Source organism: Anastrepha ludens, chromosome 3 (assembly GCF_028408465.1).
Source record: "Anastrepha ludens isolate Willacy chromosome 3, idAnaLude1.1, whole genome shotgun sequence".
Taxonomy (NCBI): Eukaryota; Metazoa; Arthropoda; class Insecta; order Diptera; family Tephritidae; genus Anastrepha; species Anastrepha ludens.
Window position 1 is genome coordinate 10,803,692 of NC_071499.1, and position 15,373 is coordinate 10,819,064.

Consider the following 15,373-nt stretch of genomic DNA (forward strand, 5'->3'; position numbering starts at 1 on the left):
GCTTGCCCTTAAGCAAAAATCTGTTCGGCGGAAAAATCAACAATTTCAACGAGGCCAAAAAACTGCCAAAAGAGCCCCGGACATTGGCGACGTGTATGCAGAAGTTGTCATAGGCGAGTCTACCGCACGAAAATGGTTTGCAAAGTTCAAAAATGGCGACTTTGACGTCGATGACACATCCCGCAGCGGAAGACCTTCTGAATTCCATGTAGAACGTCTCAAATCACTTTTGAAAGAGGACGATCGCCAAACCATTCGTGAATTGGTGGAAAAAATGAACTGCGATCATAAAAAGATTCTCAGTCACCTTCATTCAATGGGATTTACCGAATAATTGGGAGCTTGGGTGTCTCACGAGCTCAACGAAAAAAAAACAAAGAAAGTTGCCTTCAAATTGCTTCTCAGCGTCGCACACGCCATCGAGCAACACGCAGTTAAAAACAGTGATTTTTATAGCGAATTGTCACGGGAGATGAGAAATGGTGCCTTTATCAATATGAAGCAAACAAAGGAGTGAGTGGCACCAGCAGATACGCCAACGTCTAGAGTCAAGCCGGATGTGCATCCAAAAAAGGTCATGATGTGTATTTGGTGGGACTGGGAGGGCATGGTGCATTGGGAAATGCTCCAAAAGAATGCCACGGTTAGCAAGGAGCTCTAAATTGCCCAGCAACACCGCGTGAATGAGGCTATTCAGCTGAAAAGACCTGATCGACATGGTCAAGCCATACTCGTTCACAACAACGCCAGGTCCCATGCTGCACAAGTCGTCAAAGCCGCACTCCAAAAGCTCGAATGGGAGGTTTTTCAGCATCCACCGGTTTCTCCTTTGCATCATTGCATCGACTGTTTACCATATTTTCCGCAGCCTGTCAAACCTTTGATAACGAAGATGTTCTTAAAAACTGGCTCAAAAACTTCTTTGACACCAGACCAGGCGGATTTTGGCGAACCGGCATCAACAAATTGGTCGAGAGGTGGAAGGAGGTTGTAAACAGCAACTGCGAATATATAACTAGCTAACTTATTAATATAATTATTGTTTTTTATTCAAATAAAAGTCTGCGGTCAAAACGCCACGAACTGATCCCCCAACCCAATGGATCCGCTTCAATGACTCTGCTAGGTTTTATAGGTTTACATTTCAATAAATATTTCACTGTATGACAACTGCCTTTATGTACTTTTCATTTAACCAACCGTGTGTTCTCAATTTACCGCTCGCTTTTTTCTGTTGTCGCTTACAACTCCAGCCCTGAGGTGACCCAAATGTGGTCGATGTCCTTTTGCGGCTAGCAACTGTATGGCATCAATTTGCAACATTGCCAGACGCGGTAATGTAATTTACATACAAATAAATTTCCCTCTGCGGTTTTTGGCCTTCAACGTTTTAAAATGTGCTGGGGTCGTTTTTGGAACTAATTAACACCGACACAAGCGGGTGATCAGCGGTGGGTGTAGAGTAAGTAAAAAGCAAAAGTAAGTAAAAATATATAAAAGCCAAATCCGGTAACAAGTAAAAAAAAATAGAAAATTAAAAATATTTTTTTTCTGGAAAAATACTGTAAAACGAGTGAATATTGTAATGTACCACAAAAATGCTGGCTAATTAATTAGATTAGTTGACCGTGCGAACAACACGAAAGAGGCGCAAAGTGACAGTAGAGAGCAGAGAGCACAGAGCGGAGCGTATGAAAGCAAATGTTAGTTAGGGTAGAAAAAGTGAATTTTAAGCGAAATTTAAATGAAGCTTATGCGCCACTTAGCCGGCATCTGTGGCACATGATTAGGTACATATGTAGGTGTATGTATACATATGCACATCTACAGTGGAAACTGGATACGAGCGACACAGTTTTTTTCGTTGCGTGACATTAGCACATTTTTACCTCGATACTTGCAACATTTTTGGTTTTGTCTTTCCTCGTGCGCGTTACACTTAAGTCTAAATTTTTTCTGCCAGAATGTTGGAACAACTGTTCTCTATAGCGTCGCAGAGTTTGAGCGTGAAGTGTCAATTGGTTTGTTTTTGGCATTTAATTATATCAGTCAATCGCAGGTGTGCTCTGTGATTTTTACTATGGATAAAAGTGTCGAACAAAGAGAACGGGATTTTGAATGCCGAATCGTTGAAAATGTTGCAGAAAGCCTATGGCGAGTGTACTTTATCAAGAACACGGGTCTACGAGTGGTATAAGGCTTTTGCAGAGGGCCGAGAAGTCGTAAAAGATTTGCCCCGAATCATCATCGTCCATCAACGTCTTCAACAGATGAAAACGACGACAAAGTCAAGGAAATGGTGATGAAAAGCCATCATTTAAGTTTGAGGGAGGTAGCTCGTGACCTTAGCGTGTCTCACAAATCAATTCCCACCTTTTTACACCATCAATTGGGCATGAGACGCGTGCCTGCTCGACTCGTTCCAAGAGAGTCGAATTGAAAAAATTCATCGGAAGCAGGTGGCTGAAGACATGTTTGAGCAAGTGAATTCGAACCCAACGTTTATCCAGCGCATCATAACAGGCGATCAAACGTGATTATATGAGTTTGGCATGCAAGCCAATCAACAGGTGGCTAAATGGCGCTATCCACATGCCAAACCCATATGTAAAACCACATCAAAGTCGGCCAAGATGAAAGTCATGTGCACTCGGAATAACGGAATTCGTTCGAAATGGTTCTACGGTAAATAAAGGATATTATTTGGAAGTTATGCGACGTTTGTGAGGGAATGTGCGTTTTATTGAACAGTTCCCGGTACTTTTCTGACAGAGTGTAATTTTCTTTAAATCTAACCGACCTCCGAAGAAATCTGTGTAGATCTTGTGGTGCCAAGGAGCCAAGATGGTCGCTTCTTAACACATCAGTGCCAAAGACCGCAAGCCCGATTCGAGCGAAGGCTGGGCAGACACACAGAAAGTGGTCCGTCGCCTCGTCCTTCTTTCCATATGCTGGGCAGAGTGCATTGTCTGAGATGCCCACCTTTTCCATGTACTTCGCCTATAGAAAGGGGCCCGTCAACAGTCCAATCAGCTGCCTACAGTCCCTTCTACTTAATGACAAGAGGATCTGTGACATAACCGGTAATATCACTTTTGTTCATCTCTCAGCCTACCAAGCTCACTTATGGGTTGAAGTAATCCGTTTGCTAACCGTAGCTTTGATGGCTTCAGAAGGGAGTGGCAGTACGGGTGTTCCGGGCCGAAGAAGTTGGCCTCTGAGTTTATCCTAGCTGAAGAGTCAGAGGTCTCATTACCCACGTTACACGCGACACCCACGTGTCCCGGGATCTATGTTAGCATCAGGATATTATGTCTACCGACATAGCTGGATCATGTATCCGACATCCAGCCTGGATTTGTAGTACTTTTGACTCATGAAGTGGTTGTAGGGCAGTCTAGGAGCATGAGCGCAGCTTTGTTGTTGTTGCAGACACATACAGATTTGCCTCTCTTCCTGTTTTCTACAACAAAGTTCATTGCTTCTTGAATCGCTTGAAACACAGATGCATACATTCCAAGAGCAAAGTGTAGTTTTGTCCCGCTGGATTCTACGTGGACACCAGAACCGGAATTGTGCTTCATCCTGGGGTCAACGTGAAAATGCGAAAATAGTCTTTGCCGGGGTGATTTTCAGAGTTTGACCACAATTGAGCCTTAGACTGCAACTTCGACTTAGTTGCTGATCGTTTTAAAAACTGTTTGAAAAAGCGTCTGGGATTGGGACGATGTCGTTTCTCTTTCGGAGTTACGATTACAGATAGCTGTAGATGCATCCAATATTCAATTCATTGCAATTTTGCTTCGGGAAGTAGAACCATTGCCGCAACTCTCCGAATCTGAAATCGATCAATGGATTGTTGAGCTTCATTCGGTATCCCAGCTTTAAATAAAGAATAAAAATGAAAGAAGAAGAATAAAAGAAGGAGCTAATGACGTGATGCTAAATACAAATAAAATTACATCGAAGGAGTCAATGTCAGCATTCAATATAAGCTTGGATTGGGCAGAGCAAAAAAATGTTTGTTTAAATGATGTGTTGACGTTGCAGAGACTCGGAAAGAGTGTGTACAACAAAAAAAAACCAAAATCGAAAAGTTCTTTAATTTGAAATGAAAAATATTGCTTTAAGTATGTTTACTTTAAGTATATTTACTTAGTATAATAAGAACTAAAAAACTTGTATTCCTTTGAAAAAAATTTTTAATTTGTATGAAAAACAACACCATAGTACTTGCGACACTCTCGAAACTTGCGTCCAAAACTAGCGATTCCTATAAAAAAAATTTTAATTTGTATGAAAAAAAAACCCTCAGTACTTGCGACAACCTCGAAACTTGCATCCAGCCCAGTTTTCATTACGTGCAAGAATCGAGTTTCTACTGTACTTGTACTAATATATATATACCTGTGTGCAAACTCTAATTAAATTCACCTAAAACCGACCAGTGGCCAGCATATTTGATTCCTTTGCAAAATTCAATTAAAATTTAATCTTCGTAGTAATATTTGTATGAGCTTTGTTTTTGTTAATTTGTGTCAATACCATTAGTGTCCGCGCAGTAACTCAATAAATAAAGTTCACTTAATGGCACTTCAAAATCCATATCTACTCATCCCCATCACCTTTGCATCCCTAATACCAGCTGTAGCAAAAAGTGAGCATACATACCCACACATACATGCACGCGCCACAACCATTCATTATGAATAAAATAATTAGTGTGCGTGATGGCCAGTGTTGCGTATTTTGGTTATTCTGCGGTCTTAGTTCGCACATTTGCCACTTTAATGAGCTCATTACTGTGTCGCATAATCGATTGAAATATTTATGTGACTATTTTTCAATGGCATTTGGCATCCAATGCATTGTTGTTGTTTTGTTACTTTCATTACTCGAATTCGGCGGTTGTTCGTTGGTCGTTAATCTGATTGTTGCAATGAAATTATGCCGGTGGTGGTTATTAAAAGTTGTTTCTACTAACTTAATTTGTTGCTTTAATTGAGTGAATTTTCGTTGGCCATTTTGTAGCTTATAACACTTTTGTTATTTGAAAGTTACACGTGTTTTTCGATAATTAACTGTTAGTTGTGGAAAATGAAATTTTGTTTATTTGCAAAGCTGGTAGAGATATTCTCGTTAGTTGGACATGGCGTATGAGTGATGTGAGTTGGTTGGTGTTTTTCTGGAAATGTTTGTTGCCACAGTGCAGTGGATTTTGAGTAGGACTACTACTCGATGTGCCGGCGCTTACGGCGACGTAAAAAAACAGATAATATAAACACCTTTTTGACTTAGCTGACGTTCCGAATTCATGTTTGACTTGGAATAACTGCCCATCAGAAGTAGCTTCCGAATGGAGACGTATAAGAAATAAATGAAGATGCACATCATAAATTGGATAGAATGTTATATCTATTTTTTTAGTGATAATTTGAACAATATATTTCTGAATGTTTTTCTCCTATTTGTGATGGGCATTTCGGTCGTTTGAGCTTAAATAATGAATTTTATCATTTTCCCTCATCGGCTCCAAGTGAAACAATATTTATTTATTTTATTTATATCAGCAGTACAAAGTAAGGCGTAGGTCCTTTAATAGTACTTCAGTATTATTGTATGTAACTAGAATGATTTTAACATGGAATTTTTTTAAATAAAATTTTTACAAGTGTTCCATTACAAATCAATACAATGCAACTATGCAATAAGAATAAAATACGGTTTTGATAGTAGGAAAAGGAAAGCTAGATTAAGAAGAAAACAAATTAGTTATTAGAGAATAAAGAATATGCCCTAATTTCATGCAATCAAACACTTTTGAAGTAATCGTAGACCTGTACCTTTTAGTTATATCTGTTATTTCCAGTATTCACAGTGCGGGTAATGAGTGCCACACTCTAACAGCGTTAATGAAAAATAATCTAGCGATTCGTAGGTAGGCAATTAAATTTTGAAAAAATGAAATTGTTGTGATTCCGAGACATTGCTGATATCAACTCCTCTAACAGATAAGCAGGTAAATTGAATAAAGTAAGTTTGCACATTGCACTACAACGAAAATAAGAAAGCCAACCGTCTGATCATCAGGTGGTAATTCAAAATATTGATAAAATTCAATCTCCAGCACCAATGGACTGTGATATACTTATAGATTTAGGGCCGATTTATTTAGGGCCTTACTTTATCCTTTAGTAGAAAAAAATGGCATACGAACTCACAACATCCTGAAATCTGAGGTAAGAAAAATGGTCAGCAATTTTATGAAGAATACTGCAAGGATAACTTCTGTAGAGTATATTATCCCTCAGTAGGTATTTTTGCGCCTTTCAAGGAAAATATTAGGTGCGCAACTAAGTTCCCGCTGTTTGTGAATAGATGCCGCCAGCAGTGTGTGCTATTCGACTCTAACATAACCTAAACGTTATAAACCAAGCTTAGACATTTGGCAAACAAACTGCTTCGACACATTAGTGATTTTCATCACTAATCATCATGGTATCATTTACTTTTGGTTTTGTGAAAATGTCTGATTTTGTGCCGAATAATCGTCATTTGCGGGAAGCGTTGATTTTCCCCTTTCATTCGAAAAAAACGGCAGCTGAAGATGAGCTTCAGAGCTACAAAAAGTTTAGGCGACGCTGCTTTAAGTAAAACAACGTGCCGAGATCGATTCCATCGCTTCAAAGACGATGATTTTAATGTTGAGGACCGTCCGCATGAAGGAAGGAAAAAACCTTCGAAGACTCTGAATTGGAGGCATTACTCAATGAGGATCCATGTCAAATGCACGGAAAGCTTCCTGCAGTATTAGAAGTTTCCTGTCCCTCCATTTCCAAGCGATTGCATGCTTTGGGAATGATTCAGAAACAGGGGACTTGGGTTCCTAAAACCAAACGAAACCATCACTGGGATTCGGTATCGACTTCAATTGATGCGATTGAGCCAAGCACTGCGCGAGAAGCGGCCGCAATACGCGGAGAGGCATGAAAAGGTGACTCCGCAGCATGACAACGCTCGGCCTCATGTTTCCAAACCCGTTACAACCTACCTGCATACTTTGAAATGGGAAATCCTACCCCACCCGCCAAATTCTCCACATATTGCGCCGTTCGATTATCACCTGCTCCGATCGATGGCACATGGTCTAGCTGACCAGCAGTTCCATTCAGATAAAGACATCAAAAAAAGGCTTGATTCGTGGATGGCCACAAAAGATGAACAGTTTTACAGCGACGGTGCACGAGATCTACCAGAAAGATGGAAAAAGTAGTAGCCATCAATGCGAAATACTTTCAATGATTCACTTGTAACCATTTTTTCAGAATAAAAGAGAGCTTCATTCCGGACCTAATACAAAAAAAGGAGTAATAAAATACGTTTGAAATAACCCCGCATGTAGGTTTAATGTACCAGTAGTCAGACACTTTTCGCTATTCTCTTAGGCTCGTTAAATGTCTTTTCTGTACCATAAATATTAAAAAAATATATTGAATTTTTTCACAGTCCGAATACTGAGCCATCTGTTCAGGAACTAAAAAAATGTGTTTGATTACTAACACAGAGCAACATTTGTAAGTAAAACGAATATACTTAAATATAATGAATTTCATAAAAAAGTATTTAACTTTTGCTCTACTTTCTACGGAAGAAAAGGCGTGACACCTCAGCGAAAAAAGTTGTCAAAAATCAATGATATTTTGTGGTCTCTTGAAACGTGCACTTTGTTATACTTAAATCCAATGTGCTATTAAACTGCATATGTAGAAAAGTTGTAAAAATTCTGGTTGAAAAATTTAAAGTTCTGAAAATTTTTAAAAGATTTTTGAACAATTTCGAAAATTTGAAAATGTTTTCAAATTTTGTACAAAGTTTGAAACTTTGCATGATATAGTTTTTATGTATTGGGTTGGCAACTAAGTAGTTGCGGGTTTTGTTTTAGAAAATCCAAGACAATTTTTTAGTGGAACTAAATAACTTTATTCTGTAATGTAGTGCCCATTTTGATGACTGACCTTTTGGCATCTTTCAGGCAGCATCATAATCCCATGTTCATAAAACTTCTGGTTTTTATTAGCAAAAAACTGAATCAGGTGCGATTTGACATCATCATCATTATTGAAATTCTTACCATTCAAAGAATTTTGTAAAGATCGAAACAAAAAGTAATCAGATGGTGCAAAGTCAGGACTATATGGTGGATGTGGCAAAGCAACCCAACCCAGCTCCAATAATTTTTGCCGAGTGGCCATAGATGTGTGTGGCCTTGCATTGTCGTGATGGACCTTTTCAATTTGTCAATTCGGGCCACTTTTCTTCAACTGCATTGTTTAATTTCATTAGTTGTTCAATGTAGACATCAGGATTGATCGTTCGGTTGGGTGGTGAGAGTTCAAAGTAGACAATTCCTTTTTAATCCAACCAAACTGATAACAAAACCGTCTTTCGATATATATCAGCTTTTGATGTTGTTTGAATTGGTTCACTTGGCCTGCTCCGCGATCTTTTCCACTTGATATTGTTGTAAAAACCCCATTTTTCATCGCCAGTTATCAGTTGTTTTAAAAATGGATCATTTTCTTTACGTTTCTTTAGCAAATCGCAGCTGTTAATGCGTTGCGTTAAATGCATTCCTTTCAGTTCGTGAGGAATCCAAGTATGTGATTTTCAATGTATTTATGTGAAACATGAAGCTGCTCTGCAATCTCACGTGTTGTACTGTGACAAACTGAATCGATTAATGCTTTGATTAGGGCACCATCAACTTCAGCTGGACGACCAGAGCATTTTTCATCTTTGAGTGAAAAATCACCAGAACAAAATTTGACAAATCAATTTTGATACTGCCGTTCTTTTAAGGCTTCGGCACCACAGCACAAAAGTTTTTATGTACTGGCGATGTGGTTTTCCCTTTGCGGAAATAAAAAAAAGAGGTTGTCTGTAAAGTCGGTTTACTGACAACGTCATAAGAAAATATTGATGGAATGGTTGCAATTTTCAAAACAAAATTTTAATTTTAATATATTTGTTTGATAGATATTTTGTATGGATATAGAGGAGGAGGTAAATGGAATTGCAATGGAATAGGTCAAGTTACATTTACACAAACGTGAAAAATGACGAAACATTTATCAAATTCATGAAAGATATCTTCAATTTCGATTGTGCATCAGACGTTAGTAAATCAACAACACTAAGAGGCACCATCATCGATTTGCCTTTTTCAAGACACTTTACACTCGAAACACTCCCTTTCATTTCCTACTTTTTCTATCATCGTCCTATTCTCAACAGAGAAATGGTTCATTACCATGCACACAGGAAAAAGGCATATGCAAATGTAAGTATGTGAATTTATATATGTACCTACATATGCGCATATACATACATATATATGCTCACTCAAGTAGGACAGACAAATGAGCAAGGTAACGACAAATGAGCAAGGTAACACTAATGAGCACGGTAACGACACATTTTTTCGTGCGTGCAGCCTGTTAAATCGAATTATAAGACGTTATCGCGTCAAAAAATTACACAGTTTATTCTAAGCTCGAATAGGCGGATTTGGTATGGAATCCAATTTATACCGCTCATTAAAATATAATTAAAAGCGCACAACTCTGTAACCTCTTCATTTCTCTGATCTACTACCATCCTGCAGTGCTCGGTGCAATGAAATAGTGGTTGGAGCTCAGGTGATTCAGGTGACTCAGAATAATGAAAGATCAAATTTGTCTTAATATTTCGGCACCTACCTTGTTTTTATTGGAGATATTTCAGAAATAATTGAATGCTATTATAAATCAATGTAAATAAAATATAACTGTTTTTGCAGAATGCCTGCTCAATTTGCCAGCCATCATACCATAATACCTGTGCGCAACTATCAATCGCTGATTTATCTTATCTCCCTTAGTCATTTCATCCGCTATTTATTCGCTGAAAGCATTTTTCTTACACCAAAATTAATTCAGAATAAGAAAAACCTAAAACGATTTATTTTGCTTTGCTGAATTACGTTGCGAAGCCCATCTTTGCTATACCAGCAATAAGAAGTCGAATGCCTGCCGCCAAAGCGTGAAGTGGCGAAGGCAAAAAAACGCCATTGTCACCAGCTAAGAAGAAGAGATGTCACGGCGGCAGTAGAGGCCAAGAACAGAAAATACTCGTTTATTTGTATGTAGATTTGAGCAAAAGCGGCAGAATGTTTTCGTTTTGCTGGCAATTTCGTATGCAGGTCGACACAATGGCTGGCGAACCCTACCATTACGAAGCATTTTCAATTTCAGAAATTATTCATTATGATGGTGGCGACGACAGCAAAGCTAAGCAACAACAAAGCAGGCTGCCGAGATGACAGTGGTAACGGTAATTGGAATGCTGATGCTGATGTTGTTGCTAATGCTGATGCTGATGATGGTGGTCAGCGATATGAAAACGAGATGAACCAAAAAAAAAAAAAACAACAACGGAGCAACAAAAGTCAGTTACAACAACAACAATCTTGCAATAATAGCAACCCAACATTGTTGTATTTGTAGCCCAGCCTAACCAGTAATGGCTTTGCGCGCCACCCACGCACTGACTATGATGAATAGCCGTCAGAGCTGCTTGGATAAACGATAACACGACCGTCCATGTTCTACACCCTGGTACCAAAAACAAAAAAAAAAAACAAAAACAAAGTTACAAAAACCAGCAAGCTGCGCGCAATACCAGTTAGTGGGGCAAGAATAATTGCGGCTAAGCTGCCTCCGTCAAGGGATGCAGGTCAGCAAAAGACTAAGTTGCGGGAACGAGTTGCTGTTTTTTGGACGAAGGACATTTACATTTAAGCTGATTAGCGTATCCATTTGCTGCTATCTGGTTGACTGCTATTGGTGAGGCTAAGTGGCCCAAGGCAAGTGCGTGCCATTTCCGCAAGTGAAGCGAACGATTTGTGTGGGAATGTGCGTGCGCATGAGTGCACTGGTAAGTAGAGAAATTTGCCATGAAAAAACCATGAAAGAGCCATGCACAGGTGAAAGTGCATTGTGGGTGGAATTCTTAAAGAATTGCGGTAAGTGCACATAAATGGCCAGCAAAGTGCACGAGGAAATGGAAAGTGAATACATAAAAGGGGATCTCCAAAGTAAGGCGGACTTTTATTATTTATTTATTTTATTATTTATTATAGAAGTTTAAAGTAAGTAAGGTAAAGTAAAAAAGTAAGTAAAGTTAAACACAGTCAAACGGCTCGTACCTCTTCAAATATAGTCCCGGAATGTAAGTTGAAGCACAAGTAACATAATCACTTCCGCCAGCACGAAATATGTGACCAAAATGAGACGTCGGCCGCTGAAAGGTGCGGTCAAGGAAAAACAGGCCACTTCAAGGATGAGTAGGAGGAAGAGTCTGGAAGAGATGGACAAAACTGATGTTGTCAGTCATGTCTGACCGATAATCGCCGATTCTCCTGTTATTAAGCATAAGGGGCTGTAGGCAGCTGGCTGGACTGATGACGGGCCACTTTCTATGGGCTAAGCACATGGGAAGGTTAGGATCTCAGGCAATACACTCTGCCCAGCTTATGAAGAGGAGGATGAGACGACAGACCACTTGCTGTGCGTCTGCCCCGTCTTCTCTCGAATCAGTTTTGAGGTCTTTGGCACTGATATGTTACGAAGCGAGTACCTTGGCTCCTTGACACCAAAAGATCTACTCAGATTTCTTTGGAGGTCGAGTAGATTTAAAGGAAATTAAAAAAAAGTTGACAAAAAATTGCTAATTGTCCCAACAAAGAATAAAAGATAAGAAAAACGAGTCGGCCAGACATCTTCTCTGGCAGTGCGTGGAATGGTTTAGCTATTTTGGTGATATCACCAAACCAGCTGATTTGTTTTTCTCTTCTTTCGCGGTGTACAGCTTTATTTATTAGTTGATACCCTCAAAAAACTACCAACAACATGCGCGCACATCCTCAAACAATTTTTCTCACGTGAAAGCTACAACACAATCTGAAAAACTGGTCGGAAAAAGTAATCCTTCATAGTGATATGTTACAAGAAAACCTGAAAAACTGGTTGGAAGAATTATATTCAAATCAGTTTTCGAATAAATTCAAAATCAACACTTCCCGCAAATGACGATTATTCGCCACAAAATCAGACATTTTCACAAAACGAAAAGTATACTCGTTTGATACCAAACCAAATTCTCTAATATGTCGAAGCAGTTTGTTTACCATATGTCTAAGCTTGGTTTATGACGTTTAAGTTATGTTAGAATCGACTAGCACACACTGCTGGAGGGATCCATTGACAAACAGCGGGAACTTAGTTGCACACCTCATAGTTTTTTTAGTGACTTAAAAATCAAGTCACATGCACAGGGAGTTCAAAGATTTTACTTGATATTGACCTATATTAAGATGCTAGCCAATCCATTCGCACTATCGAGGTTTGCTTTTAACTCCAACTGCGTTTCGGCAGTTCAACGTTTTTTGTTCTTTTCTTTTTCTTTTTCTTTTTCTTTTTCTTTTTCTTTTTCTTTTTCTTTTTCTTTTTCTTTTTCTTTTTCTTCTATAAAACATTGTTGTTGGATGAGTGCCATCACCTTCAATGAATGCGCTTTGGGAAAAATTTTGGTTTCTCAGGCAATTAGTTGATTTAAAATTCATAAATTTTAAACTCCTCTATCACCCATTATTTTCATGCAATCCCTTAATGAGGGCGAGATTTAAACAATCTTCCCGATCAAATATGGACCGTTTTGCCAGTTGAAGATGTCTTCCTCTTAGCTGTTAAACATTTTGACTGGCTCTCACGGATTTCTCCTGAGGCCAGCTTTTTGCCATCAAGAAAGTTTTGCAATGCTTGAATAGGTGAAAATTGTTTAGCCTGTGTTATAGATTAGATTAGATTAGATTAGATTTTTGGGGGGTTGGAACAGTCCAGTCAGTAGACCATTGTACTACACCCGGATAGATATCAGTAGAAAGAATAGAGATAGGAAAGATAAAAGGTGGATGGTAAAAACGGATAAATTAGTTTGAGGTCACTCTTCCACAAATATCTTGGATTCATTGATGGATTTGAAGAGAACTGGAAGAGGAAGTGTATGAACTTTGTCTATACTCAGTGTTTCGCAACCCAATATCCTAAGTCTTATTCTGGAAAATGCAGGACAGCTACAGAGAAATTGCACAGACGTTGTGCCCTGTGATTACACCCACCAGTACTCTCAGGTCCTTCCTGCTGAGTTTTAGGAGAAAGGTCGCTGTTTTCCTGTTTAGTTCTTTCACAAAGCACTTGGCTACTGTGCACGAGTTCAACTCAGACCAACGACCTCTGTTAGTAGACTTCAAGAAGTCGTCAATTCATTGAATCGATGCGGAATTGACACCTAGAAAAGGTTCAGGGCCTAGTGGCATACTTGCAGAGCCTTCATTTGCCAATTTATCAGCTAATTCGTTCCCTGCAATACCACAATGTCCAGGCACCCAAATAAGACTAACTTTATTGTGTTTTGCAACACTGTTCAGTTTTGTCGTACATTCACCGAATAACTTCAAAGAGCAGCGTGGGTTAGCAAGGGCTTTCCATGCTGCTTGACTGTCACTACAAATTCCAATACTGTTGCCCCGTCACTTTTTCTCAATTAGCCAGTACGCCACATTCAAGATGGAACAGACTTCGGTAAGGAGTACCGTGGCAATCTGTCTTGTTGGCTCCGTCGGTGTACAAAATGTGCTGATATCTCGTTAATAGGTTCTCTGGACTTAACCATTGATCTCTGTCTGTGATCTAAACGTCATGTGTTATAGATTACTTATAAAGAAAATGTTTTCCAAGTTCTTGAGATTCTGTCTGTGTTAGAGGTGTTTGTGGCCTGTTGTTGTCTTGTCGAGACACATATTACTTTTCATGCGCCAATTCTGGTTGATGGTCTGCTTTAATTTGGTCTGCTGTTGACAGTAAAGGCCTGAATTGAGTTTGTAGATCGATGGTTGTAGCGCATTCCCATCGAATCAAAAACACTTTAAAATGTTCTTGGTCGTTAATATGAGCTTGGTGATCGTGTCTACTCGTCACTATTTGACTATACATTTTTTCGATTATTATTTTCGTAAGTATACAAATTGGCGTTACACCCACTCTACAAATAGAGGGACCTACAGCTTTGAGCCGGCTCCGAAGAGCAAATGGTTTTTATGACGTTTTTTTACGTGGCAGAAATAAACTCGAAGGTTTGTCATTGCCTGCCGATTGATGATCGCCAACAAAGCTTTTTCATTTGACGTTTCACGCACGGAGATTCTAACCTGCGCACTTTCGATTGTTAATCATGCACCAACCTATTCGGCAACGGCAGTTACTATCCATTTCAGATATGAATCGACTTCTTTACCTTTCAGCAAAGGACAATCAACATTAATTCAGTTGAAAAGGCGATTTTTCGTCAATTCGCAAAGTACCCTTACATCGAGTTTCTTCTTGATACTAATTTTATGCACCGTACGTTTCATCTTCGAAGTCTATGCTACCAGAATGGAACGCCATAAATAGGGGGTTTCCAATAACAGGTGTTATTTTGAATATCGCGCTATTTCGGTAGATGTAACATTTGAAGCTGTCTTTTTTTGATATTTGACAAATAGAAACTACGCCAATAATAAATGTGGAACGATCCTCGCTTAAGCAACGCATTGAAATTATTAAAATTCACTATAAAAATGGTGAGAATTTGGCAGAGACCGTTCATAAAACTCGAACATTATTGGGTCATCGTGAAGCACCTTGTCGGACCGCAATACAGAAATTGGTAAACAAATTTGAGATGTTGGGACAGGTTAGTGATGTGAAGAATAAAACCCTAGCCGAAAATATTGCTGTTGTAGCCGAAAGTGTTGAAGAAAACCCGGTTTGTCCATTCCTCGTCGTTCTTTGGAATTAGGCATTCCACAAACGTCATTACACCGCATTTTGCAGAAAGATTTGGGCCTTAAGGTTTATATAGTCCAGTTAACACAAGAACTCAAGCCGACCGATTACCAACAACGTCGTGTTCTTGCTGATTGCGTCCTTGAAATGCATGAAAATCATCCGGAATTCCATCGAAAAATCATCTTGAGTGATGTTGCCCATTTCCACCTCGGTGGCTTCGTCAACAAGAAAAATTGTGGGATCTGGGGCCCAGAAGATCCAAAAGTTATTTATGAAAAGCCTCGCTATCCTCAATGCGTGACTGCTTGGTACGGTTTATTGTCCGGCGGACCTTACTTTTTCGAAAATGAAGCTGAAGCAACAGTTACGGTGAATGGATTGCACTATCGAGAGATAACTAATAATTTTTAATGGCCGGAATTGGATGGTATTGATCTGGACAGCGT